We start from the raw sequence: 17903 nt of genomic DNA on the forward strand, positions 1-17903 counted from the left end.
ACTGACCTTTGGCAGCTACAGCAACCCACAGAACGACTCTTAGTGGCCATCACACCTAGGACCCACACCCTCCGACCACACCAGAAATCTCAGAATCATCATTGACCACACACTCACCATGAAATCAGATCAACATAATCTTCTCAGCCAGCTTCTTCACTCTGTGCACACTAGGTAAGATCCTCAAATGGCTTCTCCCGCATATGAGACGCACAGTGACACAGGATGACATCACCAGCTGACTGGACTATGTCTGCATCGCCACACAACTCATACAGATACTTCAAACCCTACAGAAAGCTGCAGCCAGACTCATCCTAGACCGCACCCGAAGAACCCACATCACACCCCACCTCAAGCAGCTTTACTGACTCCCTGTACAGAAGAGATTCCAATTCAAACTGCATGCACCCAAGGCTCTACTCAACCAAGGACACACTTGCATCAACTCCCGCTTGAACTTCCATAAACTGCCGAAGATTACGCTCCGCCTCCCTGTCACTGGCCCACAGTCCCAAAATCTATCAAAGCAGAAGTGGAGGATGCTCCTTCCCCTACATCGCAGCAAAGACTTCAAACAGTCTTCCCTCGCAGCTCCGAACCATCACCTCACTTCCGAAATCGCAAAGGGCCCTCGAGACCTGGCAGTTCGAATTAACCCCTGGCACCGGCAAGCACCTGCTTACCCTATCCAGTGATAAGCTATGCTTGATAAATCCTGATTGATCGAAATCTTGATTGATGGAGTGCTTGGACTAGAAGTGCACCAACCCGAAATGACACTACCATTGATAGTGTGATGCAGTCTAGCTTAGTGCATTTTGGAGGGTATGCGGGCTCAGAACTGGAGACCCATTGAAGGAGTTGTCTTATCTGCTGGTCCCTTATGCCTAGTATGTGGGTTTCTTGGGTAAACATGTGTCGGTCAGTAGTATCTTAACTTCATTTTTTCTCGTGTCGGGTTCCTCTCATCAGCTTTCTTTATTTTCCTGGCTTCTTCAAACCTGTTGTCTATCGTTGTCGTGGAGGATCAGTTTGGGAAGGAACAGGCAAAGGAATGAGATGTGCTTATGCTGACATTTCCACTGCTCCTAAAGAGCACTGCACATCTGCTGTGGAGACTGTAAGCTATCTTCCTCTTCACCTTTTAGATTTGCCGAAATAGACATGGTCCTCTTCATTGCAGGGTAAATGAAGTTGGGATTTGAACCATGGAGAGTATCAATGACAAATATATGTGGGCAACTCAAGATTGAAGATTTTCTCTGTGACAAATGGTGCTGCTACATTGAAGAGGTAGCTTCCTGTAACCTCCACTTTTAATGCCTCCCCATTGAATGACTTGATGTTGATCGTTAGCTGGATTTGTAGTGACATGGTAAGGAAGATCTAGATGGTCGAAAAATGGAGTCTCAGTGTAGGTCATTGAGTTTTTGGGCGCTTCACTGAAATCAGTAAATGGAAGACTATTCTTCAGAGGCGAGGCAGTGTTCTAACCAAGAAAAGTGTTGGAATGTATGTTGTACTTAGGCCATTTTAGGATAGGCCTAATGTCCTCTCTCCACAGACTCCTGTTCATCATGTACCATTATAGTGCTAGATGTGCATCTTCATATGAAGCCCCTCCAGCAGTACCTGGAGGAATAGTGCAACCAGTTAACTGGAGATTACATGTGGAACTTAATTTCATATAAACGAGGCTTTTTCCCCCTGGTGGTATTCTGCAAAGATTATGATGACAGTGGGCCTACTTCATTAACAGTTAGTGGCTCAGGCATGGGTTCTCTAGAGTAAGATCACCGGGTCTGGTAAAAATTCCACCTACATTACGAACTCTCTGGAGCTCATAATAGTGTACCCAACTATAACCTGAAAGTCATTCTACGCATTGCTCATAAGCAGGTCAATTTATGTGCAGATGTACAGCCTCACAAAAGGTAAAGGATATGGTCTCCTGAAGTTCAGAGCACCTTGAAGAGGATAATAGCCTAGATATATCAATCATGGCTGTCCACTTTTCTGGATGTGGAGTATTAAGGCCGCTGCATTAAGCAAGACTTTCTTGGAAATTCAGAAGTGGGTTCTTACGATGCAGTGCAATATTTTCCAAAGTTATGAATATCGGCAGGTAGACATAAAAATCACTAAACCATACACCACTGCACTTTGAACCAGGATCAACAAGCAATGCCCTTTTCATCAGGCAGTTGCAGAAATGTTGTATGACAAAATGACAGATTTCTTGCAGAAGAGAAAAGACTGATGAGTTGTTGAAAGGTGTTTGCATCCCAATAAGGCCACCAGAGTCCAAAGACATTGAGGAAGAGCACAAGTATCTCAAACCTTCAACTAAGTGTGAACCACACAAAGAGGAACAGAATGTTTTTCAATGCAGAGGAGGCAATGTTGAGGACATAGCCTTTGAAGAACAGAGCACACATGAGGGGGATAGCACGACAACTTTCCTGGTGGTAGGAGTAGTCTCGTATCATTAGAGGCCATTGCCACCAGACCTAGCAGTGTTCAACTCTTTTTAAAAAGCGGGCAGCGGACAACGTTTTGAAAAGACTATATTTAAAACTAAAATTGGGTTGTACATACAACATTAATAGACATGTGCCATTTAGTTTTCAATGGTTTCATAGTTATTTATACAGTGTCCAATAAATATATTTCCTCAGAATGAGGCTTGCTCCCCCATTCCATTTGTCTCTCCCCCATTCCGATATATCTGTTAATGTGTAATAGAGTATATTCCATTAGCACATGCATAGTTTCTCACTAAACAACAAGGTGTTGGCCATCCTCAGGCATCAGTCCGAACCAGTGGGCTTTCAATTTACATGAACATACACCACAAGAGACATAAGCATTGCTAAGTCATTATCAGCGGTATCCTGTCAGTCCTACGGGGGCATCTTATTATTCTTGCTCTTAAGCGCCATCTGCATTACATCCCAAGCATTCACATTCGGAGGTCTCCTATACATATGTTGCAAGGGTATCAGTCACTTTCCACCGTTGCCCATTTTACCATAAACAGCAGGCATCTATGATGTGAAGCGTGATGAGGAAGAAGTGTATTCCTGCTTCTTTCTCCAAACCCTCATGCCATCCCAAAAGGATTTGCACCATCCAGTGCTCCCAAGCATCCTCGACCAAAGGAAGACTGCTTTTCGGGAGAAAGCCCCCTCGAAAGCAGTGACTCTTAGAGTTGAAAAGAAATATTAACACTCCTCCTAGTACTCTTTGTTGATCAACGATAAATTTAGTGACTGGCTCATCATAACTACAGCCAGTAAGAAAAGTAATACTATATCAGCGGGACCACCCCCAGAGAGTAGGAGACTGGAAATAGCAGACAGGAAATTAGAAAGAACAGCAGAACAGACACTTAGTGGAGAATTGCGAACTCCGCACGAATGTCAACCAATATGGCCACCGGCGTTGGCAGGACATTAAAGATGTAATACAACATCCCCCCGAAGAGTTCAAAAAAGGGCCAAGACTGTCAACCAGGACGGAAAGATTATTTGTTACATTATTATTATTATTAAAGAGCTTGTTGAGTGCGCAGCTACCCCAAAGGGTCTCCCGGCGCTGTTGGGGGACAGTAGCAAGGCATCAAGATCTAACCGAGGAGGATTTAATCAGGGCTGCTAAAAAGTAAAGTTTTTAGGTTTTTACAGAACTGAAGCAGTGAGTTACAGGAATTAAGAGAAAGCGGCATAGCGTACCAGAGTTTCGGGCCCAGCACAGAAAAGGAGCGACCCTTAAGATGAGCTCTGAGGAACCTAGGCCCCGCAAACAGAGCGAGGTTGGCTGATCTCAGCTCACGGGTGGGGACATATGGAGACACCAGAGCTTGGATGTAGAAGGGAGCGAGACCTTATCTGGTACGAAACATGTAGCACAAGGCCTTGAACTTGATCCGTTTGTCAACTCTTAGCCAGTGCAGTTTCTGGAGCAGGGGAGAGATGGAAGAGAATCTCGGCAGCCGAAAGGGAAGGCGGGCAGCAGCATTTTGGATGCTCTGCGGCGACGAATCGCTGCTTTGTCAGCACCCAGATAAACGACATTCCCATAATCCATTCTGGATGTGACCAAGGCTTTCAACACTGATATGCCTCAAATAGGCCCCAAAAGCTGCAGACACTGCAGGCATGCAAGTGTGTGCAGGGACAACATTAAGAAGATACACCAGGTTCAGGGGTTCAAGGCAGAAGTGCTGGCCTTGATCATAAATGACCTTCACAAATAAACATCTTTTTGGACCTGTGTGGATAAAGCACTGCAGCAGATTTAGGAATACTGTGAGAGAGCAAAAGCAATTGGGGGGAGGGGGGGGGGGGGGGTTAGCTTTTATAGAGGCACTGCACCAACCAGAAGTCTGTTGTGTAATAGCTTTTTTAAATAAAACACCTGTATAGGCCCCATTCAACCAGCTGGGCAGTTCACACAGAGTAGTACGACACTGAAAATACCCTTCTATATGGCAACAGTCTTTTTGTGACAGAGCAAGCGTAAAAGGACAGACCCCCAAAGAGCGTGGGGTGCTCAGGGAAGTGACCCCACTTCAAAATACACAACACCAATAAGGGAAAGAATAGGAAGATTCCTCCACAAATTTGAGTCAATCACTTTGAACAAGTGAATACTGGACATTATAGAATACGGATATTGCATTAGTTGCTCAGAAAATCCTTCACCTTACAGTAAAGACTGATTATCTGGTCTTCGGAGTGAAGTACAAGAACTTCTGATAAAGCAAGGTATAGAAATGCTCCCCTAAAGAGAGGTCAACCAGGGGGTATACTCGGTGTATTTTCTAATACCAAAACCTGATCAGTTCTTATGACCACTAGTAGACCTCAGCCTGCAAATATGAGACATAAAGACACAGCATTTTTAAACTGACTATGCTGCAAGAGATCATACCACGCCTGAAGAAAGATTACATGCCACTGTAAAACTGGAGGATGCCTACATGCACATACCAATGAACCACAGGCACAAACGTTTCTTCAGATTTGTTGTAGTAAAGGTTCATTTTCAGATCAAGGTATCACCTTTTGGGATAAAGTCCGCTCCCAGGGTCTTCATGAAGTGTCTAGCTGTAGTAACCACATGTAAGGAAATGCCTCTTTTAGCATGATTGCTACCAAAGTTTTGAACTGATGCTGCTGGATTTTTGATTGTGAGATTGCACTGAGGCTTGCTAACCAGATCTCCATGCCAGTGCCCTGACTCACTTAGAAACTGCATCTGGAAACAGTTTCATCCTAGTAAGCCATGCCACTACGTATCCAGAAGCAATTCCACTCAGGACTGTGGCTTCTCCAGCTGTGGCGCTGCTTGGTAGATTCACCAGAGTATATTTCCCTAAGGAAGTCATCTCAGATAGGTGAACTAACTTTGTCTGCCTATCTGAAAGCAATGTGGAATGAGTATGGTGTACCTACAAGTCCAAGGACATTATCTGGTTGTAAGGTTCAACAGTACTATGACAGGCATGCTATGGGTGTGGCCGCCAAACTCTGAAGAGGAAAGTGAACCATTTGCTGTCCTACTGTCAAGCAATGTTAAAGATGATTCGGTGTGGATGAAGAAGTTCTCTCATCCACTCTGACAGATAAACAGCAAAAAGATAGCTAGACTCCTACAACAATTTGCTAGTCTATTTTCATTGACCCCCAGATCTGACAACTTAGTGCACCCATGATGTGGACACAGGCGACAGATTGCCCGTCAAAAGTAAGATTTATGGGTTATCAGATCTGGTCAAAGCTGAGGTTGTTTAGATGCTAGAGTTGTGGGTGATTGAGCCCTCTATTAGTCCATGGGTCAGGCCAGTGGTACTAGGGCCAAGCCCCAACCACAAATATGGCAAATCTGAGATGAGGTGCTGAGTGGACTATGGATGCCTGAATGTAGTCACTAATACTGGTGCTCACCCCATACCCAGAGCTGATGAGCTCATAGACGAGTTGGAGGTTGCCAAGTACCCAAGTATATTTGACGTGACTTCGGTTACTGGCAGATAGAGCTCACCCAAGGAGCTAAGGAGAGGTCTGCCTTTTCAGCTCCCGAAGGCAACTTTCAGTTTAAAGTGATACGCTCTGGATTCGAAAAAGGCACCTGTCACTTTCAGAGGTTGGTGACCAAAGTTCCCTCTGATTTGGAAAGTTTCAGTTCTTGTTCCACCTGGGAGTAGCACCTAATCCAACTGAAGGAAGTGCTTCAGGTCCTGCAGTAGCCATGACTGACTGTCAAGACAAGTAAGTGCCAGATAGGGGGGCGCTAGTTGGCGCACACACAAGATGGCCGCACTATCGTGAGGCTCCTGCAGCCTGGCGACCAAATCCTTAATTGATCCTGCGCGGAGGCCCTGCTGACAGCTTAAGTTGCAGCCTGGCATAGCTCTTGAACTGCTGAGGCTCTGCTGTCGAAAATTGGCCAGATTGGGTCCCTGCTACGACATTGCCAAGATTCTGCCGTGGGAGCGGGCGAAGCAGCGTGGAGCTCAGGAGCGGCTCCAGTAACTGCGAAAGCCCGCGGCCACTCACGGGGAGCCTAGGCCCAGTGACGCGAGTCGGACAACGGGACCGGGGGTCAGAGGCCGGATTAACACATCGTCTGCCGTGACAGCTCTCTGCACAGTAAGTGTAGACTCTGTCTTGGGAGACTGCAATTCGGGGCGGGTTGCACCGGACTTTGCGACATCGGAACTGGTGGGTGGAGTGCTGCGCGAGATTATCGCTGCTGTTGCCCTGGACTTCTTGGCAGCTGCGTGCACATAACCCCTACCATCCTGACATGATCGTCCCAGCAATCATCTTCGGTGGGAGCGGAGGATGACTCATAATGAACGCTATGCTGATATTCATAGTTACCTGATGGACGGGACGAGATGGGACGGCCGCCTGACGGCTGGGACTACCTTACAGGACACATGATCTGTTTCAGCTGGTAGGCCAATCTGAGCTCTTTCTAATGACACATCAGGCACCCTCTGCCCCCCAGAGCACAGCCATTCCATCTGCCATGGCGTCTATGGGCGAGGTGTACCTGTGCTGGCACCTAGAGGTTCCCCCCAATGGGATTCCCCCGTTACTGTTAACTGCATACAATTTGCGATGTATGTTTGGCTTTTTTTGGTTTTGTTAGGTGCAAGGGAGGGTGGGCGAACACATGTGGCAAGTTGGGGCTGCTTCAGTGGGTGGGGTGGGGACAGGAGGGGAGTGTTTAAGTTTGCACATGTCTTTAACAAAGCACGATGGTTTCTTTAATAGTCCAGTATCTATGGCGTGCGTTTTAGTTTCTGTGCAATCGGCGCGAAGTATCGCTCTATATTATGCACGCATCCATGAGTTGGGATACACCCTAAAGGCACAAGGTCCGTTATTGGAAGACATACAGGTCCATGGCTAACAGAGATCCCGAGAAACTGAATATTATCACGTGGAACATCAGGGGACTAGGGGATCCACGGAAAAGCGACACATATTGGCCTATTTAGACAGGCATCAAGTACACATAGCTATGTTACAGGAAACTCATTTTAATCCTCAGAATACCAATAATTTTGCATGCAGATGGGTGGAACATAGAATCTTTTCCTCTTATTCCTTCTATGCAAGGGGAACGGCCATACACCTAAAAAAAACACTCCTTTCAGCCTCGCTGGAGCTGATTGGGACACGCAAGGAAGGTATTGTCTGGCCTGGGGGAGACTGGGATCTGAGTCAGTCACCTTGGTCTGCTGTTATGGGCCAAATGTGGACGCTCCAGAATTTTACACCTCACTATGGGCTAAGATTTTAGACATAGGCTCCAATGACATAATCTGGGGGGGGAGACTTCAATATCACGTGCAACCCAACCATTGACAGGTCCCACCCCGCACCTCATCACTACACTAAAGCACGTGCCGCTCTGCAAAACACGCTGACTATTTTTTACCTGATAGATGCCTGGAGGCACACCCATCCCCACAAGCTGGAGAGAGCGCATTACACTGCGCAAGCGGCATCATGGGCGCGATTGGATTACTGGTTTCTGTACCGAGGGTTGGGGCCAGCTATATTTAAGGTACAGCACTTGGCCAGAACCTACTCAGACCATGTCCCAGTCAAACTCACACTGTCTAGGGAGAAGACATCAACTGTTGTTACATGTACAATCACAGCGTGGCAACGCTCCCCTGCTTTACTCCTCATTGCTGCCTCTCACGTATCATCCTCAAATGCTCCTTCTCTAAGAGACAATTTTCCATAAATTCCAGGAACGAACTCACATTAAAACCTGGGGGGGGGGACCTTTACCACAAGGGCCAATTCTGCATGGCAGAGCATGTCTTTCAGGGAATACAACAAACTCCACTTGATGTCTTTTTATATATACGACTCAGACAAGGAGTCCGCTCTCTGACTCCGGAGTTTCCGGCTGAACCCCCAGCGCTTGCTCCACTACAATTGATTCTAAAAAACAGGGCGGCGAACCGCCTCGTCTCCATGATATACCATACAGTGCATACACAAAGAGTGGAACTGACTACACTCTCACACACACGATGGAGTGATGAGATGGGCTTTGACTTGACAGATGAGCAATGGGAATACTGCTGCTTGCAGACTGAACAGGTCTCGGGCAGCAGCAGGCTACGTATAACACACTATAAGTTTCTCCATCGGTTGTATTACACCCCAGCCCGGATGCACAGATACAAACTACGGGACTCAGACAGATGTGAAAAATGCCAGGCACCGGGAGCTGACTTTCTGCATCTGTCCTGGGAGTGTCCAGGAGTGCATGACTACTGGAGTCAGGTCTTTGCAGCCTTGAAACTGATGATAGGCACCCACATTGAACCTACGCCGCTGCTGGCCTTGTTGGGTTACGTCAAACCAATACAGGCAGCACATCGTAAATATGTAGCCCTTGCACTGCTCATGGCCAAGAGACGGGTGGCTTGCCGCTGGGGCAGGGGAAGGGCACCCAAATGCAAGATCTTGCTCGATGTTTTAGTTTTTTGTCAGGAGCAACTCACCACTTATGCGGAACTGTTGCCCAGAACCTCCAGGCCCAGAGATATTTGGAGTCCTCTGACATGCTGCCTTTTGACGCACCCACGCGAGTATCCGGCTACTGAAACTGAGGCGCCCGCATCCTAAAGGGTCACAAGAGAGCGCACCATTACTATGTATATGCTTACCTTGCGAGTGATGGTGGCATTATCCCTAAGCATATGTACTTCATCCTGGCACGCCCAGACATGCCATATATGCATGCGTTTGCAACCTACCATAGCTACGGAAACATAGCATAAGTAAGCCACGAATGTGTAACGAATCACCGACAATGCTTGATATCTGAAGTCCCCTGTGCAGTCCTAATGTGATGTCAATTGTACATTGGTTTCTATGACGATACTGTATTGTGCCTTGTTGTATTACATTGTTGTAGTCTAATAACATGGGAGTCTGCGGATTTGCACTATTGATGTTGAACCGACTGCTTGTGCATAAATGCTTCCATTGTATTGTATGATTGAAAACTAATAAAGAAAATTGAAGAAAAAAAAAGTTAGTGCCAGATAGAGCAAGGTTCAGTAGTGTACTTGGCCCACCAAGTAGGTGGAGGCCATGTACAACCTCTCCAGACCAAGATCTAGACCATTCTGACCTGGGAGGTTCCTAAGAAACTGCCCTAAATCAGAACATTTTTTAGGCTTGGCTGGGAACCAGAGAAGGTTTGTTAAAGGTTATGGTACCATTGTGGCACCATTGAGAGAACGTCCATGAAGCAACCCAGAAAGGTTTTCTGGACTGAGTAGTGTCAAAAGGCCTTTGACCCCCTCAAGGAAGCTAGAGTTTATTGTTGGGGCAGATGCTTCTGAACATGGATTTGGGGAGGTGCTGGTACAATTAAATGATGAGGGTCAGAATCAGCTAGTTGCCTTTATTAGTAGGCGACTTCACCTTAGAGAGCAGCATAGGAGTGCCATTGAGCTAGAAGTCTTAGTGTGGTTTGGTTCCTGAAGAAGCCGAGGCCCTACCTGTTTGGTACTCACTTCAGAATTCAGACTTATCACAGACCTCTCCAGTGGCTTATGCAGATGAGAAGAGAGCCCCGAACTGTTGACTATGTAAATTTCTCTACAGGATATGGACTTCACAGTGAAACACATTGACCATGCCAATGACGATGGCATTTTCAGGTTCTTTCACTTTGATGATAACTACCAATGTTTAGGTTAGTTGCTTAGCACCTTTCATCTGGAGGGAGGGGCGAAATGCCTCTTTTTGCATGATCAGCCCCAAACGTTTGGACTGATGATGCAGTTTTTTTTACTCTGAAAGTGCTAAGCAGACATAAGTGCCAGTGCTCTGACCCTTAAAAGTGCATGTTTAATTAGCTTATAATCAATTGGCATGTTAACTTACTTATAGGTCCATAGTATATGTGTACTAGGGGTACTCGGGCCAGTACATTGGTGTCCCTTACGGGCTGCATCAACTATTGTCACTGCGAGTGTGGCAAATTAAAACACTGTGACTGTTTTAAACCACACACCAACAGCTTAGCTGTGCTAAATTCTGAATGGGACTAAGGTATCAAAAGAATTGTTACGTTAAACCGACTTGATGCCCAAATCAAATTTAATGTAACATTTGAGTATAAGGCAACTCTAGAAATTACCACTCTGTTGCCCAAGCTTTCCAGTGGCCATTTACATTTGCTGGCCATGAGACCAGCTTCTGCCCTCCTGGGAAGAGATGTAAACGACACCCAGTAAAGGACACAATAGAGGCCTGCTGTTCAAAGAGGTGTTACCTCTCCTCTGTCATTAAGCCAAACAGTGTGGTGTAGTTTCAAAAGTGAACTTCAAAGGCAAATATTGAACACACACGAGAGGGGATGCCTTTTCGGGGACAGAGAGGGACAACAGTGCCCAACCAGTTTCCCTGTGGGTGTGTAGCCCTCAGGTAGCCACACCTCTAGGGTGAGCTACCAAGCTCCACACACCGAGAGAATGGTTCTGCCATCTTGGGAGTGGGCATATTATTGCACTCTGTGATAGCTAGATGCTACACACATTTCAGGAAGTCATCAGGTGGGAGGGGACTGGTAGCCCATTGGCTAGTAGTCTCTGCATCCCTTGAGGGAAGGTCGTGGGCATACAAGTGGCACCCAGACCTCCAATCACTTCAGTACTGGTGAGAAGACCGAAGGACTGACTTCACGTTACAGCTCCAGGGCCAAAAAAGCTGGTTTCGCTGTAACCGAATACCAGAAGGCCACTGGCAATTGGTTTTTGTCTGGCCTTCACCTGAGTTTTGAGGGACATCGACCTCAGTGGGCAAAGTTACCCCACTGTGCTCATGGACCTAAGGGTGGCCCCAGCAAGACCCCCGTCGACCGGATCAGCAACTTCGGTATCCTTTGGATCAGGGCAGTTCCTTTGAAGTCTATGGTGGTTTTCCCATTAAGCCTGGAACTGGATTGGAGACTAATTTGACCGCAAGATAACCACTAACCGCAGTAGTTGCCAATGCTCGTTTGGATTTTGATTGAAAAGCAGTCATTTATCTCTGGATCTACTTTTATAAATTGGTGTTGAATTTCCTTCATGTCATATTTCCTTCTTATTAAATTATTTTGGTGCTTCTAAATGCTTTGCATTTGTCCTTTTGTTAAAGTCTGACTGCTCAAAGCCATAGCTACCCAGTATTGACCTAAGGTTTTACAGAGAAGCCCGACTGGACTTAAGACACGTTTGTGAGTTAATTTTGCAGTTAGGTCTCACAATCACACTATATAAGAAACTTCATTTTCTCTCAAAGCACACTTAGGATCAATGAGAATATATGTATAGGCATACCTAGATGGTAGGCTGGTAAAGGCAAGCTTGCATTTAGACAGTGATGTGAATACCTATCGCTCCACGATAAATCTAGAAAAATCATTCCTGGGGCAAGATAAAGTTTTGCTGGGTGCAAGACTAAACTCAAAAGAGGCAAAAGCATTTAAGACAGTCCTGGCATTAGCAGTGCAAACTCTTCAGTACCAAAAAGATAACTTCTGACAGTGAGGACTTAATGAAATCAATGGGCATGATGGCTTACGGTAGTATACAAACAAATGCAAAAACTAAGACTTCACATCCAGGTGACACACCACTTGTCCTGGGGAGTACCCTATCAATAGACTAATGAGGGAAATTTGTATACGCACTTCCCCTAATACCTCTAATGCCATGTGTGATAAGCAAGTGCAAGCAATTGCCAATGATTCAAATCTTAATAGCCTCACAGTGAGCAACACAGATGTAGTTCTCGGTACCTAATTGAAACCTCACACTGGGTAATAAAGATACCAACCGCACAAGACCTGCTGACAATGCAAGAGAAACTGGTCTGCCACCCAGAGCCAGCCAGCCTCTACCTAGCGACTTGACTCCTAAGGACTTAGAATTCTTATTCCGTGGTCATTCACAAATAAACATGGAGATCCTAATTAAAGCCAGAAAACCCAAGTACACAAAAGTGATATATGGTGAAGTGAGACAGAGTTGTTTACTGGTGTGACAAGGAAAAGGTGAAGTACAGTAAAACCAGGGATGTTAGTGATTGATTATGCACCTTACCTGCCTTCTAAATGATAACCTTAACTGCACATCACTTGAGGTGTCTGTGGCAGCCATAGTGACATATACTAGGGGACAGAGGAGTTTCTTCCCTACACCAGTCCTCCAAAGCTCCCTGAAGGGAGCAAAGAGGATAGCACCCCCCACAAGCACCACCTGCACCCATGTGTAATCTAAACATGGCGCTACCACATCTAATGAAGGAACCATCTGGAAGAGGCTATTAGTTATGGATTCCTCACCTTCGAATTCTCCCCGGGCGTCAGACTGGATCCAGAGAATTTTTTCTACAGCAGTACCCCTGCGCATCTGTAGGTGGCGTCTGTCAACTCCACGTTCGTCGTTGGCTTCATGGTCACCGGAATAACGTTGCGGTATCTACTTAGACACCGTCCCTGCGCACTGACATCTGTTCTTTCTTTTTCTGCGCCAGCCAGCACAGAACCGGAGAGAGCGGTACCTCAAGTCACTTTTTGACTCTTTTTGCGACTTTTTGTCGACATCTTTTTGAGCCGTCACGACTCCTGGTGCACAAGGATGTCATCTCGGTGGACTGACTTCAAGCCTTGTGGCTCCTGCCACAAGCTGATGTTGGTGACGGACCCCCACCTCGTGTGCCTATGGTGCCTGGAGCTCTACCACAACCCAAACTTGTGCTCCAACTGCCCGGTCATGGCCCGAAGTCTTTGCGGGAGCGGTCCCGAAAGCTTCTGGAGGCCCGGCAATCGGCTCCACGCCGCTCGAGGTCTCAGTCGAGAGGTAGGTCGCGGGACCGGTCGTGGAGCCATCACCACCACTCCTTGTCTTCGGGTAAGTCGAACCACAAAAAGAAGGCAAAGAAGCATAGTCGCTCTTCACGTTCTCACTGTCCGTCAGCCGACGCGACGTGGGTTGTGGACGGTAGTTGCCCGGCTCGGCCTGCGAAGCCTGTTGGGTTGTCTCCAAGCCTCTCTCCCTTTCCGGGAGCTGGAGCGTTCCCTGCCCAACTTCGTAGCTTTTTACGAAGCCCTTCATTGCATCTTTGGGCAACCCAACTCCGCCAGTGCGCCTTGGGCCCCACGGACTCGGCTGGGGGTTCTAGGCTTTCGATGCCAGCGGCTCCGGTGCTGCAGGGCCCCCAGGGATCCAGGTCTGGATCCGGATCGGCACCGGTCGACCTCATGACACCTTCACCAGCGCCGAATCCATTGGGGACACCTCTGCCCTCTCTGATGCCGTTAGTGTCCCCAATCAACGTCGACCCCAGCTTCCTCCTCGATGTGGACACGGAGCCGGACCGACGTCAGGACCGGCGCCGACCGGGACTTTAGTTCCCCTGTTCTCCCCTGGTGTTCCCTATCGCCCTGAGTGGCTATCAAACGAGGGTGATGAGGACTGGGAGGAGTTGAGTACCCTCTGGCAGACCAGTTAAAAGAACCAGACTGGAGAGAGGAATTGGGTGAGGCCAGTGGTCTGGACACCTCTCCAGTCCTTGGCATGCTTTCTCCCCCTACCGTGGCTGTGGAGGAGGGTGCATCATATGCAGTGTTGTGTAGGGCGTCTGAGGCCTTAAACCTTGAGCTTCCTACGGTGGCTGTCAGGACTAACCTCCTGACCGGGGTGCTTCAAACGGCAGCGGCCTCGTTCAATGAGGCCCTCACGAACTTCCTTTTGGGCACTTGGTCCAAGCCCAACACGGGGGCTACCGCCTGGCCCCGGGTGACCCCATTTTCCTCTCCCAACACCCCACCCCGAGAGCCTGGTAGTCCCAGACTCGACTTCCAAGGGCACATTCCCTACCGCTCCACCTGATAGGGAATCCAAGAAGCTGGATCATCTTGGGAAGAAAATGTTTTCTTTCTCCAGCTTTGGACTGCCGTCTGTGAACACCGCATGTCTCTTGGGCCGTTACTCTCATTCTGTGTGGGACACGGTCGCGCAAGTGGCGCCACAGTGCATGGAGGAGGCACGAGCCGTGCTCTCCCGTGCAGTTTTCGAAGGTAGAGACACAGCCAAGTTTGCCATATGATGTGGGCTGGACACCACCGACTCACTGGGAAGAACGATTATAACGTCAGTAGTCCTGAGACGCTAGCCTGGCTGAGGTCCACTGGCTTTTCAGGTGATGTCCAAGCTACACTTTTGGAAATGCCCTTTGATGGCCGTCGTTTGTTTGGCGACAAAGCAGACAAGGCACTCGAGCGCTTTAAGGACTCCAGGGCTATGGCCAGGTCCTTGGGCCTTGCTTCCACCTCTCGACCCGTGCAGTCTGCTTTTTGCCCCTTTCTTGGCTATGGAAGGGGTGCCCCACCATGTTCCGCACAGGGCTACAGGCCTGCACAAGCTGGCCAGCTCCTGCGTGGCCGGAGATGTGAGACCCACCATCGTGTGTCTGGGGTCAAGCGGGCAGGCCAGTCCACCAGCACCCCCTCTGCAGCAGCCTCCAAGCCCTCCTAGTCTGACCTTTCAGGGCCACTGTTCGCCAGTGGGCAGCAGGGTTTGCCATCACCTCCCCCACTGGCTCAACATCACGTCGGACAGGTGGGTTTTGCAGACAGTCCAAACGGGCTATTCCCTCCCCTTCGAGACTACCCCTCCTTCCATACCACCTTGATTCCATCGCATGTCAGAGGATCACTTGGCCCTTCTCCACCAGGAAGTTACATCTCTCTTGGCCAAGGGAGCCATCAAGCAAGTTTCTGGCCCAGAAGTAGGTCGTGGTTATTACTCCCACTACTTTCTGGTGCCCAAGAAGGACAAGGACCTACGTCCTATCTTGGATCTCTGAAATGCCAACCGCTTCCTCAGGAAGGAGAAGTTCAAAATGTTGACATTGTCTCAGGTCCTGTCTGCCCTCGACCCTGAAGACGGGATGGTAGCCTTGGACTTGCAGGACGCTTATTTTCACATCCCTGTCCTGCCGGCCCACAGGCGTTACCTACATTTCATGGTAGGCCACGAGCATTTTCAGTTCACCATGCTCCCCTGTGGCCATACCAGCGCCCCTCGGGTGTTCACAAAGTTGATTTGCGTAGATCAGTGGTTCCAGTCTTCCCCCGATCTTGACGACTGGCTGTTAAAGGTGGGCTCGCCCCAGGCTGTCACCTTCCACCTCCAGACTATGGCCGACCTCCTGCATTCGCTGGGGTTCACCATCAATGCGCCAAAGTCTCACCTGATTCCCCCTCAGAAGCTCCTTTTCACCGGAACAGTGCTGGACATAGCGCAATTTCTGGCTTATCTTCCCGAGCAGCGAGTCCAGGATATTTGTGCTATGATGCCGATCTTTCAGCCTATGTCCCGGGTTTCGGTCAGAATGAACCTGAGGCTACTGGACCTCATGTCCTCCTGCATCCTGCTGGTGGACTATGCCAGGTGGCATATGCGGGCTCTGCAGTGGGACCTTAAGTTTCAGTGGGCACAGCATCAGGGGAATCTTTCTGATTGCGACCAATTCTCGGAGGGCACTGCACACCAATTGCAGTGGTGGCTAACAAACTAGGATTGAGTCAACGGCAGGTCCCTCTCGCTTCTCCAGCCAGAGTTCACAGTGGTAACAGATGCATCACTTCTGGGTTGGAGCGGCCACATGGGAGAAGCGGAGATCAGAGGCCTCTGGTCTCAGGCAGATTCTTGGCTCCACATCAACTTTCTGGAGCTTCGGACGATCAGTCTTGCACCGAGTGGAGTACGCGGTTTAATGACGGAACAAGACGAGTCCTGATAATAGAGACACAGAAGTGGCGATGTCAAAAGGAATTTGCCGGTTATACAAGCGGAGAAAGCGGTATTGAGATCGATCTAAGATGCAAACAAACATAAGAGGTTAAGCGGAGGGTGAAGTGAATGAGAATTGGTCCCAAAGAACTCCGAAAGAAAAGTTCCGTAGATACTGTGGTGGTAAAAATATACCGCCCCTTATTAACACTGCAAGATATAGGACAAAAGAAAATGGTTATCCATATATTACACATTCAACTGCCCTAGTCCTGAAGAGGCCTGAGAATATTGAGGCTGAAACGCGTCGACAGTTAATTTGAAGACACCCGTAGGAATTTAAAATGTGATTAAATAAATAATGAATACTCAACAAGTTTAAGGTGGAAGGAATAGACCTCTGAGTTTCTTGAGAAGAGTGTTCATCGGTGTAAAGGAATGCTGGTGTGAAAAAGTATTGAGAGCATCCTTATTGATTAGTAGGGCAAGGAGAAAGGTGTAAAATGTAAATATTACACAAAGTGTTTGCGTTATAAATATTTGTATACATGTATATCAAAAAAGACATACAAGCTATGTAAAGTGTATAATAAATGCAAAAAAATTTGATTAACACAATTCAGTACATATTCTTTGCTGGATTGCTTTTGACTTTTGATTGAAATATAAATACAGATTTTTCAAAAAGAATAAGACTTTTAGGAAGGGATAATTAAATTACCTCTTCATCTTACCGTACATTAGATCTATCCCGAGGCATTACTATCTTTATGTAATTCCGTCTTGCACTGAAGGCATTCCTTTCTTCTCTCAAAGGGAGAGTAGTGCAGGTGTTCACGGACAACACCACCGCCATGTGGTACTGCAACAATCAGGGCGGGTTGGTGTGGTGGGCCCTATGTCAGGAGACACTTCGTCTCTGGGAGTGGCTGGAACATCAGGGCATGCCCCTGGTGGTTCATCACCTGGCAGGTTCTCTGAACCCCAGGGCAGACTAACTCCGATGTCGGTGCATGATGATTCACAAATGGAGTCTTCACTCGGAGAAGGCACATGGCCTTCGATCCTCGGATCAGACTGGCCCTTCGGGAGGATATTCTGTTGCAGCAGCAGGGGACGGTCCTCCACCTGAACCTGTCCAGCCTCCACCTCCTTGCGTGGAGATTGAGCGGCGACAGTTGACAGCCTTCGACCATCCTCCTGAAGTCTGTAATGTTATCTTGGCAGCCAGGCGTCCCTCCACCAAAACTGTATACGCCTGTTGATGGAACAAGTTTGTGGCATGGTGCGCAGCAAGGGCTGTGGATCCCCTTCCTGTCCCCCTTTCAGAGGTTCTCCTCTAAATTCTTTCTTTGGCCCAGCAGGGCTCTGCTCTGGGCACTCTTAAAGGCCATCTTTCGGCCATTTCGGCCTTTCTTTTGCTTCCTGATCAGCCTTCTCTTTTCAAGTACCCTATTGTAAATCGCTTCCTTAAGGTCATTACTCACTTTTTCCTCCAATTCCTTTCGTAATGCCCCAGTGGGACTTGAACCTTGTTCTGACATACCTTATGTGCGCT

At 47.9% G+C, this 17903-nt stretch overlaps 1 protein-coding gene across 9 annotated transcripts in view; it reads left to right on the forward strand.

Moving 5' to 3' along the window:
- The window catches only part of TNRC6C (trinucleotide repeat containing adaptor 6C), an 854353-nt gene that overhangs the window by 803865 nt on the left and 32585 nt on the right, over positions 1 to 17903 (forward strand). The gene's annotated exons all lie outside the window — the stretch shown is intronic.

This window comes from Triturus cristatus, chromosome 7 (assembly GCF_964204655.1).
Source record: "Triturus cristatus chromosome 7, aTriCri1.1, whole genome shotgun sequence".
NCBI classification, from domain to species: Eukaryota; Metazoa; Chordata; class Amphibia; order Caudata; family Salamandridae; genus Triturus; species Triturus cristatus.